The sequence below is a fragment of the Saccopteryx leptura genome, chromosome 2 (assembly GCF_036850995.1).
Source record: "Saccopteryx leptura isolate mSacLep1 chromosome 2, mSacLep1_pri_phased_curated, whole genome shotgun sequence".
NCBI lineage: Eukaryota > Metazoa > Chordata > Mammalia > Chiroptera > Emballonuridae > Saccopteryx > Saccopteryx leptura.
Genome location: NC_089504.1, coordinates 69140856 through 69154660, shown reverse-complemented (window position 1 = coordinate 69154660; position 13805 = coordinate 69140856). Strand labels below are relative to the sequence as shown.

Below are 13805 nucleotides of genomic sequence, written 5' to 3'. Positions count from 1 at the left end.
GGGGAGCACATGGCAATGGCAGTCAACATTTCCATCTCTGCTCTGGAGAGCATGATGCCATTCACCCCTATGTCCCAAAATCGCAGACTTACCAGAAGCATAGTAAGTACAGCTTGCTGCTGGGCTCTCACCTTCTGGAGACTGCAGATTGCAACTCCAGCCCAATTCTCCTCATCCTCCAAAGAAGAACTGAAAACACTAGCTCCTGCATCCGGGCTTGAGCTCCAGGCCCCCACCGCCTCTGCTCAGCAGGTCTTGCAGACCTGGCCCTGGCCTCAGCCCCAGCCTCCCGCCGCTGCTGGCTCTCCACAACATCCAGGGCAATCTGCAACTCATGAACCTGTGATTCCTTCTCCATCATCTGCTCCATTTCCAGGCAAATCTCGCAAACCTGGTAGGCCTTCTCCGGTGCTTGCTGCAGCTACAGGGTCAGCATCTCTTTCTCCCACATTTGCTCCAGCTCTTTCCACTGCTCAGTTTTCAGGTCCCGGGCAGCCTCATCCAAAGAGCTCTTCATTTCCTCACACATGGCTGTAAAAGTCAGCTAGCCTATGGCCCCCAAAAGGACAGCCATGGGGAACCATAACAGCAGCCAGTCCTCTACTCCACCGCTCAAAAGTGGTGGTGGCTCCTTGCCGATCTGTATTAAATCCTGCCACAGACTAATTAAAATGTAAAGCCAGTAGCCACCTGGCCCATGCAGGTTTGCATTAGATTCGGACAGACGGTAATGAAACAACGGAGCCAAGAACTGGTGGGCCATCAGCTTTAATCCTAGCTTGACCCAGCAGGCAAGAAATACACACAATGGGAAAACTTCCGTTTCCATTCAGGGCTCCCAAAGCCCTGACTTATCTGAGTTTCATAGAATTAAATGTTTCTAGCTCACCAGTCTTATTCAACTCTGTTCCCCATCACCTTCTCTCTGCACAAACTGGCTTCTCCTTCAGCATTCTGCCATCTTGGCTGCTTCTCCTGGTCTCCTCCACATGGCCTTTCTCTGATCTCCTCTCTAATACTAATCTCAAGAATCAAGAGAGAGCAAGCTCCCGGTCTTCCCTACTTTATAGTGTAGAAATCAAAACCTTAGGCCCTGGCCGGTTGGCTCAGTGGTAGAGCGTCGGCCTGGCATGCAGAAGTCCCGGGTTCGATTCCCAGCCAGGGCACACAGGAGAAGCGCCCATCTGCTTCTCCACCCCTCCCCCTCTCCTTCCTCTGTCTCTCTCTTCCCCTCCCGCAGCGAGGCTCCATTGGAGCAAAGATGGCCCGGGTGCTGGGGATGGCTCCTTGGCCTCTGCCCCAGGTGCTAGAGTGGCTCTGGTTGCAACAGAGTGACGCCCCGGAGGGGCAGAGCATCAACCCCTTGTGGGCAGAGCATCACCCCCTGGTGGGCATGCCATGTGGATCCCGGTCGGGCACATGTAGGAGTCTGTCTGACTGTCTCCCCATTTCCAGCTTCAGAAAAAATACAAAAAAAAAGAAATCAAAACCTTTAATCCAATATACAAACAAGGAAGTCTCTGATACAAAGTCACTTATCTAAGGCATAATGGGATTGCTCATGAGAGTGCACCATCCCACATCAAAAAGGGTGGGAAAGGCTTAGTCCTAAAACCAAACCCCAGGCTACAAGGATCCTGCCTGCCCAAAGCCTGCCCTCAACACACATTAATATAATTATGCCCATCTCAAGCAAGAAGGGCAACTAATATTAATTATCACATGGGCGATGGGCTTCCACATGGGCAGCGCCATCTTTAACAAAGTAAGCATAATATATTTTATCTGCCCAACAGGGAACATTGGTATGTGTAGGGGAAACTGTGCTAATGACCTTGTTCTAGAATCAGACTATCAATGCATGTTAAATTACTGAGTATCATTTTTCTTTAAGAGAATCATTGAATTACAAAATTTTTAAAGTTGTATTTTTCCTAATTGTGTGTTAGATCCATGTTCTTCTTATGAAGAGTATAGGAATTGGAAAGAATCATAATTTAATAAGTTGAAGGTTGAAATATCACATTCTTGGTTAGGATACAAAAAAAATCGACTAAAATTCTCCCTCTTATCAATTTAAGAAACATGGCTTTTATTCTCAACATGTGTTTTTATATCTGTTACTTAAATTTTTATTATCTCAATAATACTATCTTGATATTTAATATTTTATATAAAAATAAGAAGAAAGTGTTTAATAAAAATTATAGATGCCAATTTATAATTATCTGGGAAAAAATTTTTGAAGCCTAAAGTGATTGTGGACTTTAGGAGATTGTGGACAGGAGAAGAATAAATGATGAAACATTGTGAGTGTATAATACACCTGCATGCTTCATATCGACAGAGTCTGATCTTTTATGGTTAACTTGTCCAAGAGTATAAAATTATTAACATGGCAGTTATAATTTTATTCTGCATGAGAAGATAGATTTTGTGTTCTAAAATTATGCTACTAATTTCAATCTTGCTACTGGCATGACTGTGTTAATGGTTTAAGGTATATCTGTCACTTTTCCTCAAAACACTAATTTCACACACATGCTGTGCTAATAAAGGTCCAGTAAGTATGCCACCTTTCTATGAAGTATGCCACCTTCCTATGAAATATTCAAGCCTATAAAACAACTTAAATCTAAAAAAAAATCGATCCCCATATGGTACAAAGATCTTTAAAAACTTGCCTAAAAAGTTATTTATCAATAGAAGAAACTTTCAACTTCAATTCCTTTATTTTTGATGAACCTAAAAATATTTCATTCATCATGGATATTACTATGCCTTTAAATTCAAGCTTTATTGAGCAGAAACAGGTACTATGCAACTATACTGTTCTCCTAAATGATGGTAGATGAATATATGGAAAATGTCCATAGCATGTTAACTCTATATTAAATGCTTTATTTCCTTTAGCTCAACCAACTTCTTAGGGACATCTCCCATGCTAAAAGCATAAGCAGGCACTTTTCTTCACAGGCAAAAATGAACAAGGTCAAAGCATAAACACCATATCTATAATATAAGGCAGAATCTGATCAGAACTGTAGTAGAGGTACAAATATGGTAAGAATATATAGAAAGAAAAGAGTAGTTCCTTCTCTGGATATCAAGATAGTTTCACTGAGGAGATATCCATTGATCTGGGCCAAAAGAATGAGTAGAAATAATATTGAAGCATAGAAAAAGTGATCAATCAAAATATTGTTTAAAAAGAAAGTGTTTTATATATGGTGTAAGTGTAGGGCACAAGAGAAAATAGTTGGAGATAAATTTGAAAGGTAAAATGAGGAGGCACTGGAAAATTAAGGAAGAGAATCTTGGAAAGGTAGAATAGAAGCAGCTGACTGAAGCCACTGAACACTATGCTAAATACTTTGGTTTTTTTGTATAGATAACAGGAAAATATTTTGAGCACAGTAAGGTGATTTATATGGCATTATCAGAACTGGGTTTTAAGATAAGTATCTCACAGTTGTGTCCATGCCAGGACCAAGGTTGTATTATACAGTAGTTCTGTATTTCTACCAACCTTTTAAACTTGGCATTAGAAGAAATATTGGCATAATATATATATATATATATATATATATATATATATATATATATATATATATATATATATATATTATGCCAATATGTGTATATAAAAGATTTTTTTAAAAAATGAGTTATTTAATTTGGTCTTAAAATAATGGGGATGAAGCATTTTCATTTGAAATAACTTAATGATAAAGATAAGACAAGATATTTGTATTATTTATTTATTTTTTTCTTCTGTAGATATGTTCACAAAATGTGTTTGAAGACAATTGGAACATTTTTGGTAGTTTCATGATTGCAATATCAAAATAACATTTTTGCTCTTTCAGATGATGATGCCTGTGAATTAACTGAACAGTTGTGGTAAGTTAGTTTTCTCTTTTCAAATCTGCATACAATACTTTTTCCTTCTAAGTTTCAAAAGGATTTATGTTTTCTACAAGAACTTTAAAACTTACATGGTCTGAAATTCAGGCAAGTCCTAACGAGGTTGCATTTTTTCCAGGTATAGCCTTTCTTTTTTTCTTTTTTCTGAATCGAGCCAAGATTGTAAATGAGAAAGTCTCCAGTACATGTCCACCAGGAGTCTAGGAAAAGCTACTGTTTTCCAAATGTTCTCCACTTCACAGACAATATCTGCTTGTCCAGGGATAACCCTGAGATCGTATTCAAATGGTCATCTTATCAAAGTAGTAGAGTGTCTTTTTTTAAGTAATTCAAAGTTATTTAGAAGTTAAGCAAGAAGAAGCAAAGAGAGAATTCTTTTTTCTCCTCATTCTATGGAGGTGTTAATGATCATGGTCATGGCATACATCCAGGCTGAATTTCATATTTTAGTTTCATAGCTAATTAAATTCTATTTATTTTAATTGAATTATCATATTGAGAAACAAAAGTTTAAAGGGAGTTTTCTATTCTTATTATGAATGTGCTGTGGTTCTGCTCTTTTTGATACTTCTAGTGGAAGTAGGAAATTTTTCATGTGGAAGAAGGAAACATGTTATTAAATATTGTAAATCATAATAATGGTAATAATAAAATATAGGCTACAATGGTGTGCTGAAAGAAGGGAGAAAGGAAGGAAGGAAGGAAGGAAGGAAGGAAGGAAGGAAGGAAGGAAGGAAGGAAGGAAGGAAGGAAGGAAGGGAAGGAAGGAAGGAAGGAAGGAAGGAAGGAAGGAAGGAAGGAAGGAAGGAAGGAAGGAAGGAAGGAAGGCTCTTTCTTTGACAATACATTTGATGGCTTTGGGTGTTTTGTTTCTTCCTTTTTTTAATTAAAAAGAGAGAAAGAGATAGAATTTAGTTTTCAGCCAGATTATGCCAATGGAGTTGTTTGTTTTCACAGATGATTCACTTATTCAAACTCTCAATTAAAATTGCTATGAATTAGAAAATTAATATTTTGTTGTTAGTTATAGTTTAAGTAGTTAAAAGAAATATTTTGTAGTGTTTATATTGATAGTGAAATACTCAGTACTTACTGGAACTAATGATTTTTGTTTTCTCTATTATTCTTATAAGAAACAAAATAAGAAAATAATTATGTCTTATTATGGATTATTATTGATTACTGAAAATTAAGATGTGTGGGTGTAGATTGTATAAATCTAATTCACCTTTGGAGAAGTTGGTACTCTTTTATCTCTATCTTGGAGGAATAAACCCAACATATTGTATGTTTACTATAATGGGAAATAGTATTTTCATGAACTTTCTTCACATTGTCATACTTATAAGGAGATTTTGTATCAGGTTGTTACTCAGTTTACTTCCTTGAGAATTTTCTAGTTTAGAATAGGTTGAGAAAAGGTGTTATCACTTCTCTCTCTTATGCAACTGCAATAAGGAAAAAGTTACAAAAGAGTGACTTTATATAGCATAGACTACTGCTTGGTAAAATAAGAGATGGCCAGAGTGGGAGATGATTAGAAGAAGGATAACAAAATGTTTTGAGGTGTAAGAAAAGTCTACAAAAGTTTGGATAAAAAAGTAGAACGGACAACTGTATGGGATGTTGCATGTAATGTTATTTAGGGAAGAGCAAATGCTGGAGAAAAAAATTGAATTTTGCTGCATATTATATTAGTTCTTTTCAAACTTTAACATGCCTATGAATCACCTGGCTGTCTTGTTAAATGCATATTCTAATTCAGTAGATCTGCAGTATGGCTCAAGAATTTGGATCTCTATAAGCTTCCAAGTGATGTCAAAGCTGCTGGTCCAAAAACTACCCTGTGATTAGCAAGGCAATATATAAGTAATCCTCTCTTTTGCATTCTATACAAGAGATTTCAGTCAAGACATTTCAAGCATTTGATCTGGATTTGATTTTTAGTGCTCTTATTTTACTGTGCAAAGATTGATTTTAAGATTAAACGGAAAATAATGCCTGGTTTTAGTTCAGTTCAGTTGAACACACAAAGTGGGTCTTGCTAGCTCCCAAGATCTGCTTTTCCTCTCATTAATGTTAAATCCAGGGTAACTGCAAAGGATCAAAGCAAGTAAAACTGTTTGCAACAAATTTCAAGAAAATGAGATACAAAATTTTACAAAAATATAACTGTGCTTTTCTAATATTGCAATATATTTGAAGGCAATCATATCATCACTTTGCAGTAGTGAAATTATAAAAAGTAACAATGGTTGTGGGGCTTTCTAACCTCAAAATAAAAGGCTGTAGTGAAAGGCAATAATCTTTTATTTGAAACTCAAACTGATAGTTATTTAGGAAGCACTAATTCAGGCAGAAACCTAAATTGTGTTTGGATTAGCAGGGTAAGGCAGGGGGTGTTTTTGAGGAGGTGAAAGCAAGGGGGATAATTACATGAATAGAAGGAAAGAATATCTATTGGTGTTAATAAGCTAAAGAAGGAATTTGTATAGGTGCAGATAAGCTAACACAGTATGCTAATTATAAAGAATGTCTTTAATTTTCACTCTTGTAGTCATGTCTGCTTTGCTGTTAGCTTTTGCAAACAGTTGTTTGAAATATAATACTGCTTTAGGCTCAGTCCAAAAGTTATTTTGTTCAGATTTAACATTCCAAACATTTTAGGAATAAGACCTGCAAAGCAGTTCCTCAGACTCCATTTTGAAGTGACTCCATTTATATTATTTTTCACAATTAAGAGAGTCCTGACCATAATTTAAGTAGACATTAAGATCTTTGTTGCACTTGAAAGAACTTTACTTCTGCCTTGAAAATGTAATAAGATGTAATTTTTAAACACGTTCCTATTGACATCAAGAATGTTATCTAATATAATTATTAAGCTTATTCAGATCCAAGGAGGTTATCAAGAAAGCACAATAGAAATTAGACTAGGCAGGTAGGTCTGTAACCATGAAATATGAAGCTAAGGGGTCCCCGTTCAGTGATATAAAGAAATATGAAGGGCTTCCTGGTACCTGGATTCTTCTAGAATCCTGAAGAATGTCAAGGAAGTAGAAGTTCTAAAAACATTTTAAAGTTTCCTGTTCAAACTCCTTTCTCTTGATGAGTGTTTCTTCACTTAAAATTTATGTCAGAATTGTCTGGGGAGTTAAAAAAAATGTTGACACCTGGACTCCATTTAGACCAATTAACTTATAGACCCAGGGTGGAGTTTGGTTTCCAAAGGTTGATGCCCCAGTTCCCTGGTAATTGCTTAGAAAACTGGAGTCAAGAACCACTGGGCCCTGGCTGGATAGCTTGGTTGGTTAGAGCATCGTCCTGAAGTGAAGAGGTGGCCAGTTTGATTCTGAGTCAGGGCAAATACAGGAACTGATTTATATTCCTGTTTCTCTCCCTTTCTCTCTCCCTTCCTTTCTCTAGAAATCAATGAAATAAACATAAATAAATAAGAACCATCGCTTTAAACCACATAACTACCTTCTTTCCTGGCCTTCTTTCAATATGCATATGTATTTCTATTCTTAAATTAGCATTTATACATACTATTCCATATGTTAGTAGAGCTCAATATAACAACAAATAATGATAGCTAACCATTATATGGTGCTTATTATTTGTAAGTGTTCTGAGTGTTTCATATGCACTAAGACATAATAGATAGTATGTACTATTGTTATCCTCTTTCCATGTTAGAAAACTGGGGCATAGAAACCTTAAATTGTCCACATAGCTGATTAGTGGTTGCATTGGGATTCAAACCCAGGCTTTGTAGCTCCACAACCCATGTTCTACTAAACTACCAATCCATTATCAATTGATCCACATACACAACAAATATTTCTGGAGCAGCTTCTATACACAAGGTTCTAGGAATAGATCAGTTAGCAAAACAAAATGTCTGCCATTATGGAGATTTCTTTCTTATGGGAGACAGAACAGTCAAAAATTTTTTAAAGACCTTAGAATTCAAAGCATTCAAATATGACCTTTCCATTTGCATTATGAATGATCTTAGGAAATCTCTTTACCTCTCTAGTCATCTAAAGAAATAATGTGAAGAGCTATCCAAATGAGATTTCCATTACTTTACACTATCACTAACAATAATGAAAAAGGTTTTTTGCGTATGTGTACCTTAAAAAACATATTACTTGAGAAAAATAGATTTCCCTCATGGTAGTGTACATTAAAGGCATTGTGAAAGCACTAGATTTCAGGAAGGTGTTGGTGACAATATTAGTGGTGTTGGTGTTGCCATTAGTAATAGTAGTGGTGATATTTATCATAATGATAGTGATGTATGAGATAATGAAATCAGTGGTAATAACTACCATTCATTAAGTATTAACTATGGTTCAGTAATTGTTCTAACTTCTTTATATTAATTTAAATAATTAATTCACTTTGCAATTCTATGAGGTAGCATAAATTATCATACATATGTAGAGCTAGAGGATTAGAAAACTTAAGCAACTCCACTAAGTCACATAGCTAAGCAAGTAAGGGAGCTGAGATTTGATCCAAGATATAGAGATTACACAGGGGTGGGGAAAAGTAGGTTTACAGTAGTGAGTATGTGAAACAAAGTTTATTCTTATATTCTTATTTATTAATTATACTAATCATTTTCCATACAAACAACTATAAACCTACTTTGGCCCACTCCTGTATATTAGTATATAACAAACCACCCACATCTCATTGACTTAAAATACCCATTTGTTATTCTTCATGATTCTGTAGGTTGACTGGGCAGTTATTCTGCTCCACTTGGTATTGGCTGGTATCATTTATATGGCTACATTCATTGAGAAGCTTAACTGGAGGTCTAAGTTCTCCTTGTAGCCTCTCTTTCTACATGGTGAGTTAATCTCATGTAGGCTCTCCACAAGATATTTTTCTCTAGCAGACTAGTTTAGACTTTCACAAAGCCTACAGCTCAGTTTCAAAAGAATTCCAAGGTACAGTCTCTACTTCAAGTGTCTCACCTTGCAGTATGCTTGTTAAAGTCTCATTGGTTAAGATAAATTAAATGGTCAAGCACAGTGTCAGTGTAGGAAGAATCAAACAAGGGAAATTTCACCTAGAGGCATGTTTAGTCCCCCGTACTAGAGATGGCTGAGTCCAAGACCCACTGTGTTTCTACTTTCTACAGTGTATTTCTTCCCTAGAGGTATTGAAAATGAACACTGGAAGGAAACAGGCCAGATACTATTATTGAGCAGACACCATAGACAGAGTTGGCTTGGGCTTATTTCAAAAACAGGAAGCATATCTAAGCACTCAAAAGGAAGTTTACTATAGAAAATTCAATATTGAGATGGATGGCTAGGTTTAAATTTCAGGAATTCACAGCTCCTCTATGGCCTAAAAGAAATTCTCTATAATCTAATTATCAGAGTCAAGGCATAGTTGGTAAAACTGTGAATGTTTATACATTGGGTGTCCTAATGTAGGGTCCTATTTTTATAAGAACAAATCTGCTTACAGGCGAACAGTAAGAGAGACAGCAATGATTTTTTCTTCTTCTTAGATTACCAGAGCGGATCTCAGTAAAAGACTCACCCCAAAAACATGCAGAAAAATCCTCTATCTGAAGGATTCAGAAAGCAAAAGACTGTTGCTGTTACAAATGACCCATCTGTAGTATAGAGAATCTTATTAATATGAGTTTGTGAATAACTTTAGATTTAGAACAGGCTTATATCCCAAAGGGCCTGTCAAATGAGTTAGAAAACAAACATACCACTTATTCAGAACTTGGCTAATTTTTCCAGCCTACTATACCACACCATGACCTTCACTTAGGGCCAAGGAGGTGGAGAATCTTCTTTATCCAGCAAGACCATAATAATATGAGATTGTTATTCCTGTATTTCAGGCTATTTTTTTCTAGGAGGTACACAGAGTACATCAGTTTCTAGAACTATAAATTTGGTACTTTCTACTAGCTCTAAATGTTCTCTATTAATTTAGAGTAGTAGGGATCAACATCCTACTCCCATTATTTAGGAACTACCAATGTGGAAGTTGAGTGAACTCAATATGATCACCATTCAAGAGTTCTCCCAATGCACCAGAGTCTTTAAGTTTTTCATAACTTCCAAGTAAGAAGACAGAAAGAAATAAAAGTGTTTGTGAGGAAACATGTTCTTTTCTTGTTTGCTTCTTTCTTGTCACAGAATGGAAGTATAGAAACACTGCCTCTATTTTAACTGGAAGTAGGATTCATTTTCCATGTTATTCCAGGAAGCCCCATTTTACTACTCAATAAACAGAGTCCCTATTGCTATAAATAAAGGAGAACTCATGCCCTAATATATCAAATAGGGATTTCTAGGTTGTACCAACAAAATAATTGGGTGGGTACATGTACAAACCAGGATTCACATGAACAGAATTTAAATTTTGTTTATGCAAAACAGATAATTGTGTAATTAAGTAGATACCTTTGATTAAAATCATTGGATATGCAAATTTATCATTTGCTGAAACAGTCATATTTTGGCATATGTATACATAATTTGTAGATTCTGATTTAAGGTGGTTTCATGGCAGAAATAATCTTACTTGTTGGATCTCATGTTTTACATATTAGCCAAATACTATTTTTATAATTTTTTTTTTTTTTTTTGTATTTTTCTGAAGCTGGAAACGGGGAGAGACAGTCAGACAGACTCCCACATGTGCCCGACCAGGATCCACCCGGCATGCCCACCAGGGGCGACACTCTGCCCACCAGGGGGCGATGCTCTGCCCCTCCGGGGCCTTGCTCTGCCACGACCAGAGCCACTCTAGCGCCTGGGGCAGAGGCCAAGGAGCCATCCCCAGCGCCCGGGCCATCTTTGCTCCAATGGAGCCTCGGCTGTGGGAGGGGAAGAGAGAGACAGAGAGGAAGATGGGGTGGGGGTGGAGAAGCAGATGGGCGCTTCTCCTATGTGCCCTGGCCGGGAATCGAACCCGGGTCCCCCGCATGCCAGGCCAACGCTCTACCGCTGAGCCAACCGGCCAGGGCCTATAAATTTTTTATCTTCAGTAATCATATTACTGTCATCTTAAAGATGAAATTTTCCCTCCATCAACATCATTTAAAATCAAAGTATCTTTAGCCTGTTGTTTTGAAAAATGGTTGCACAAATTCTTTTTTGAAAAATACTGGTGTTGCTTTGTATGTTGGATTATTTTCAATTTTGCAGTTTGATCCAAATAAGAAATCAAAAAAAGGTGGCATATATAGAATATTACTGATTATAAACCCTCCATCAATTTTACATTTTCATTAAGATTTTAACATTTCTTAAAATTAAATGGATTTAATAATCAGTATATTTAATGTAGTCTCTTTTTTATTCTTTAACTCTTAATGATATATCTTATAATAATGTCTTAAAATCAAGATATTTTGATAAATACTTCCTTGTAATCGATACTATATAATAAATCCCATTTTGTTATTATTAACAATAACAGCACACACTTACATTTGCTAATTATATGTTAGGCACCTACCTTTCTTTCACAACCAGCCTGTAGGGCAGACTTACCTTATTTTACAGATGGGAAAACTGTGGCACAGATCACATGACTCTCTCAGGGTCACATAACAGCTCCATGGTACAGCTGGGACATTCAGTCCTTGATGAGACTGTGGCTACTGTCCTCCTTAGCTGTAGCACTGACTCTGCTTACGTCCCTTCTTTAAAGCAGCTCTGACTGTCCAAGAAGCTAAACAAGACCAAATTCTATAGATATTACCTTTTCTTTCTCTTCTCTCTTTGCCTGTCCTATTGCAAGAAATATATTAAAAAACGAAAAACCTTTCTTCCTTGCTTTTCATCCACTCTCCTGCTTATCTTTGTTTGTCTCTGAAGACTCTGAGATAGTAGAAAACAGAACTGAGCGCCCGGAGAAGCTGGAGGATGGAACCCACCATTGACCCATAGTGGGCTAGAGTTTCAGGGAACTCAGGGATGTTTTTTCCTATGTCTCCCAATAACAATATTAAAAGCACAAATATAAGCATGTTCAGAGGCTCTTTGTTCAAAACCCTGCAGTGGCTCCCCAATCTTACTCAGAATGAAACCCAAAGTCCTCACAATGACCTTTAAGGTTGCCCATGACTTGGCCTCCTCTCTGCCTGGCCTCCTATAGCATTCCCCTTCCACTATTTCCAGCTAATCTGGTTTCCCTGCTGATTCTGGAATTTGCTAAGCAGTCTCAGGCCTGAGTCTTTCATACTTGTACTTGTTGTCTCTCCCTGGAATGCTTTCCGAATACCATTTCCAATGTGTAGTTTCCCCTTGTGACTTTTGCATCTCTGCTCAAATGTCATCACGGTGCTCTTTCTACCACCTCTGTCTCTTCTGATCCCACATAATCTATTTTCTTTTGCTTCTAGTGTACATGTGCGCCACACCTCTTATAAATTTGTTTATTTGTCCAACTTTTCCTACTGCGATCTATAGAAGCTATAAGAAGGCAGAGATTTTGATGGAAATGTTTTCTGCTGTATCCCCAACCCCTGCCACAGTGTAAATGCTCACTAACTAATTGTGGCACAGACAAAAGAACAATCAAATGAAAGAAACAAACAAATAAATGAATATTCTCAATTTCTTATCCAAAGATTTCTTTTTTGTTGTTGTTGTATTTATCTGAAGTGAGAAGCGGGGAGGCAGAGAGACAGACTCTTGCATGTGCTCAACCAGGATCCAACTGGCAAGCCCAGTAGGGGGCAATGTTCTGCCCATCTAGCATGTCGCTCCTTTGCAACCGGAGCCATTCTAGCACCTGAGGTGGAGGCCATGGAGCCATCCTCAGCATCTGGGCCAACTTTGCTACACTGGAGCCTTGGCTATGGGAGGGGAAGAGAGGCAGAGAAAAAGAGAGGGGGAGGAGTAGAGAAATAGATGGGCACTTCTTCTGTGTGCCCTGGCCGGGAATCAAACTCAGGATTTCCACAAACTGGACTGGTGCTCTACCACTGAGCCAACCGGCCAGGGCTCTTATCCAAGGATTTCTTTCTTAAGTGTTAGAATGATAGCATGGTAGGTACAGTTCAAAATAATCATTTTTATAACATTAATATACAGAAATATGGATTAAAGTATTTGTCAGTGGTTGCTACATGTCATTGTACATGAGACAAGCAAAAGAAGATAGAACTGAAAGTAATCTCCATTAAAGACAAATTATTGAAAAATATGAACTGGAGTTTATTATTTTAGAGAACACAAAGCAAGTCATTATATGTACTTATTTGGTATCATCCCTATTTTTCATGTTTCCTATATACTATGTAATTTATTATTACAACTTTATAATAAAGGTATTATTATGTTCATTACATAAATGAGAAAACTGAGTTATAGAGTTTGTTACTTGCCTAAAGTCACATAGAAACCTATAGACTCATAAACTGAAAATATATATACAGTGTGTCCATAAAGTTATGGTGCACTTTTGACCAGTCACAGGAAAGCAACAAAAGACGATAGAAATGTGAAATCTGCACCAAATAAAAGGAAAACTCTCCCAGTTTTATACCTATTCAGTGCGGTTCAATGTGGGCTCACGCAGATTTTTTAGGGCTCGTTAGGTAGCTATCCCATATAGCCTCTACAGACTCGTCACTGACTGATGGCCTACCAGAACAGGGTTTCTCCACCAAACTGCCGGATTCCTTCAACTGCTTATCCCACCGAGTAATATTATTCCTATGTGGTGGTGCTTCATTATAAATGTGCCGATATTCACGTTGCACTTTGGTCACGGATTTGAATTTATCGAGCCATAGAACACACTGAACTTTCCTCTGTACCGTCCACATGTCGACTGGCATAGCCGTGGGCTGCTCCGCTGTATACACGGTG

The 13805-nt window shown here is 37.3% G+C and overlaps 1 protein-coding gene across 20 annotated transcripts in view; it reads left to right on the top strand.

Annotated features, from left to right (window-relative positions):
* Positions 1-13805, top strand: part of PTPRD (protein tyrosine phosphatase receptor type D) — a 2469774-nt gene that overhangs the window by 1357037 nt on the left and 1098932 nt on the right. For all 20 annotated transcript variants that reach the window (XM_066368144.1, XM_066368143.1, XM_066368139.1 and 17 more), the window contains one exon: positions 3870-3903. The gene's annotated coding sequence lies outside the window, so the exon portion shown is untranslated. The remainder of the gene's footprint in view (positions 1-3869; positions 3904-13805) is intronic.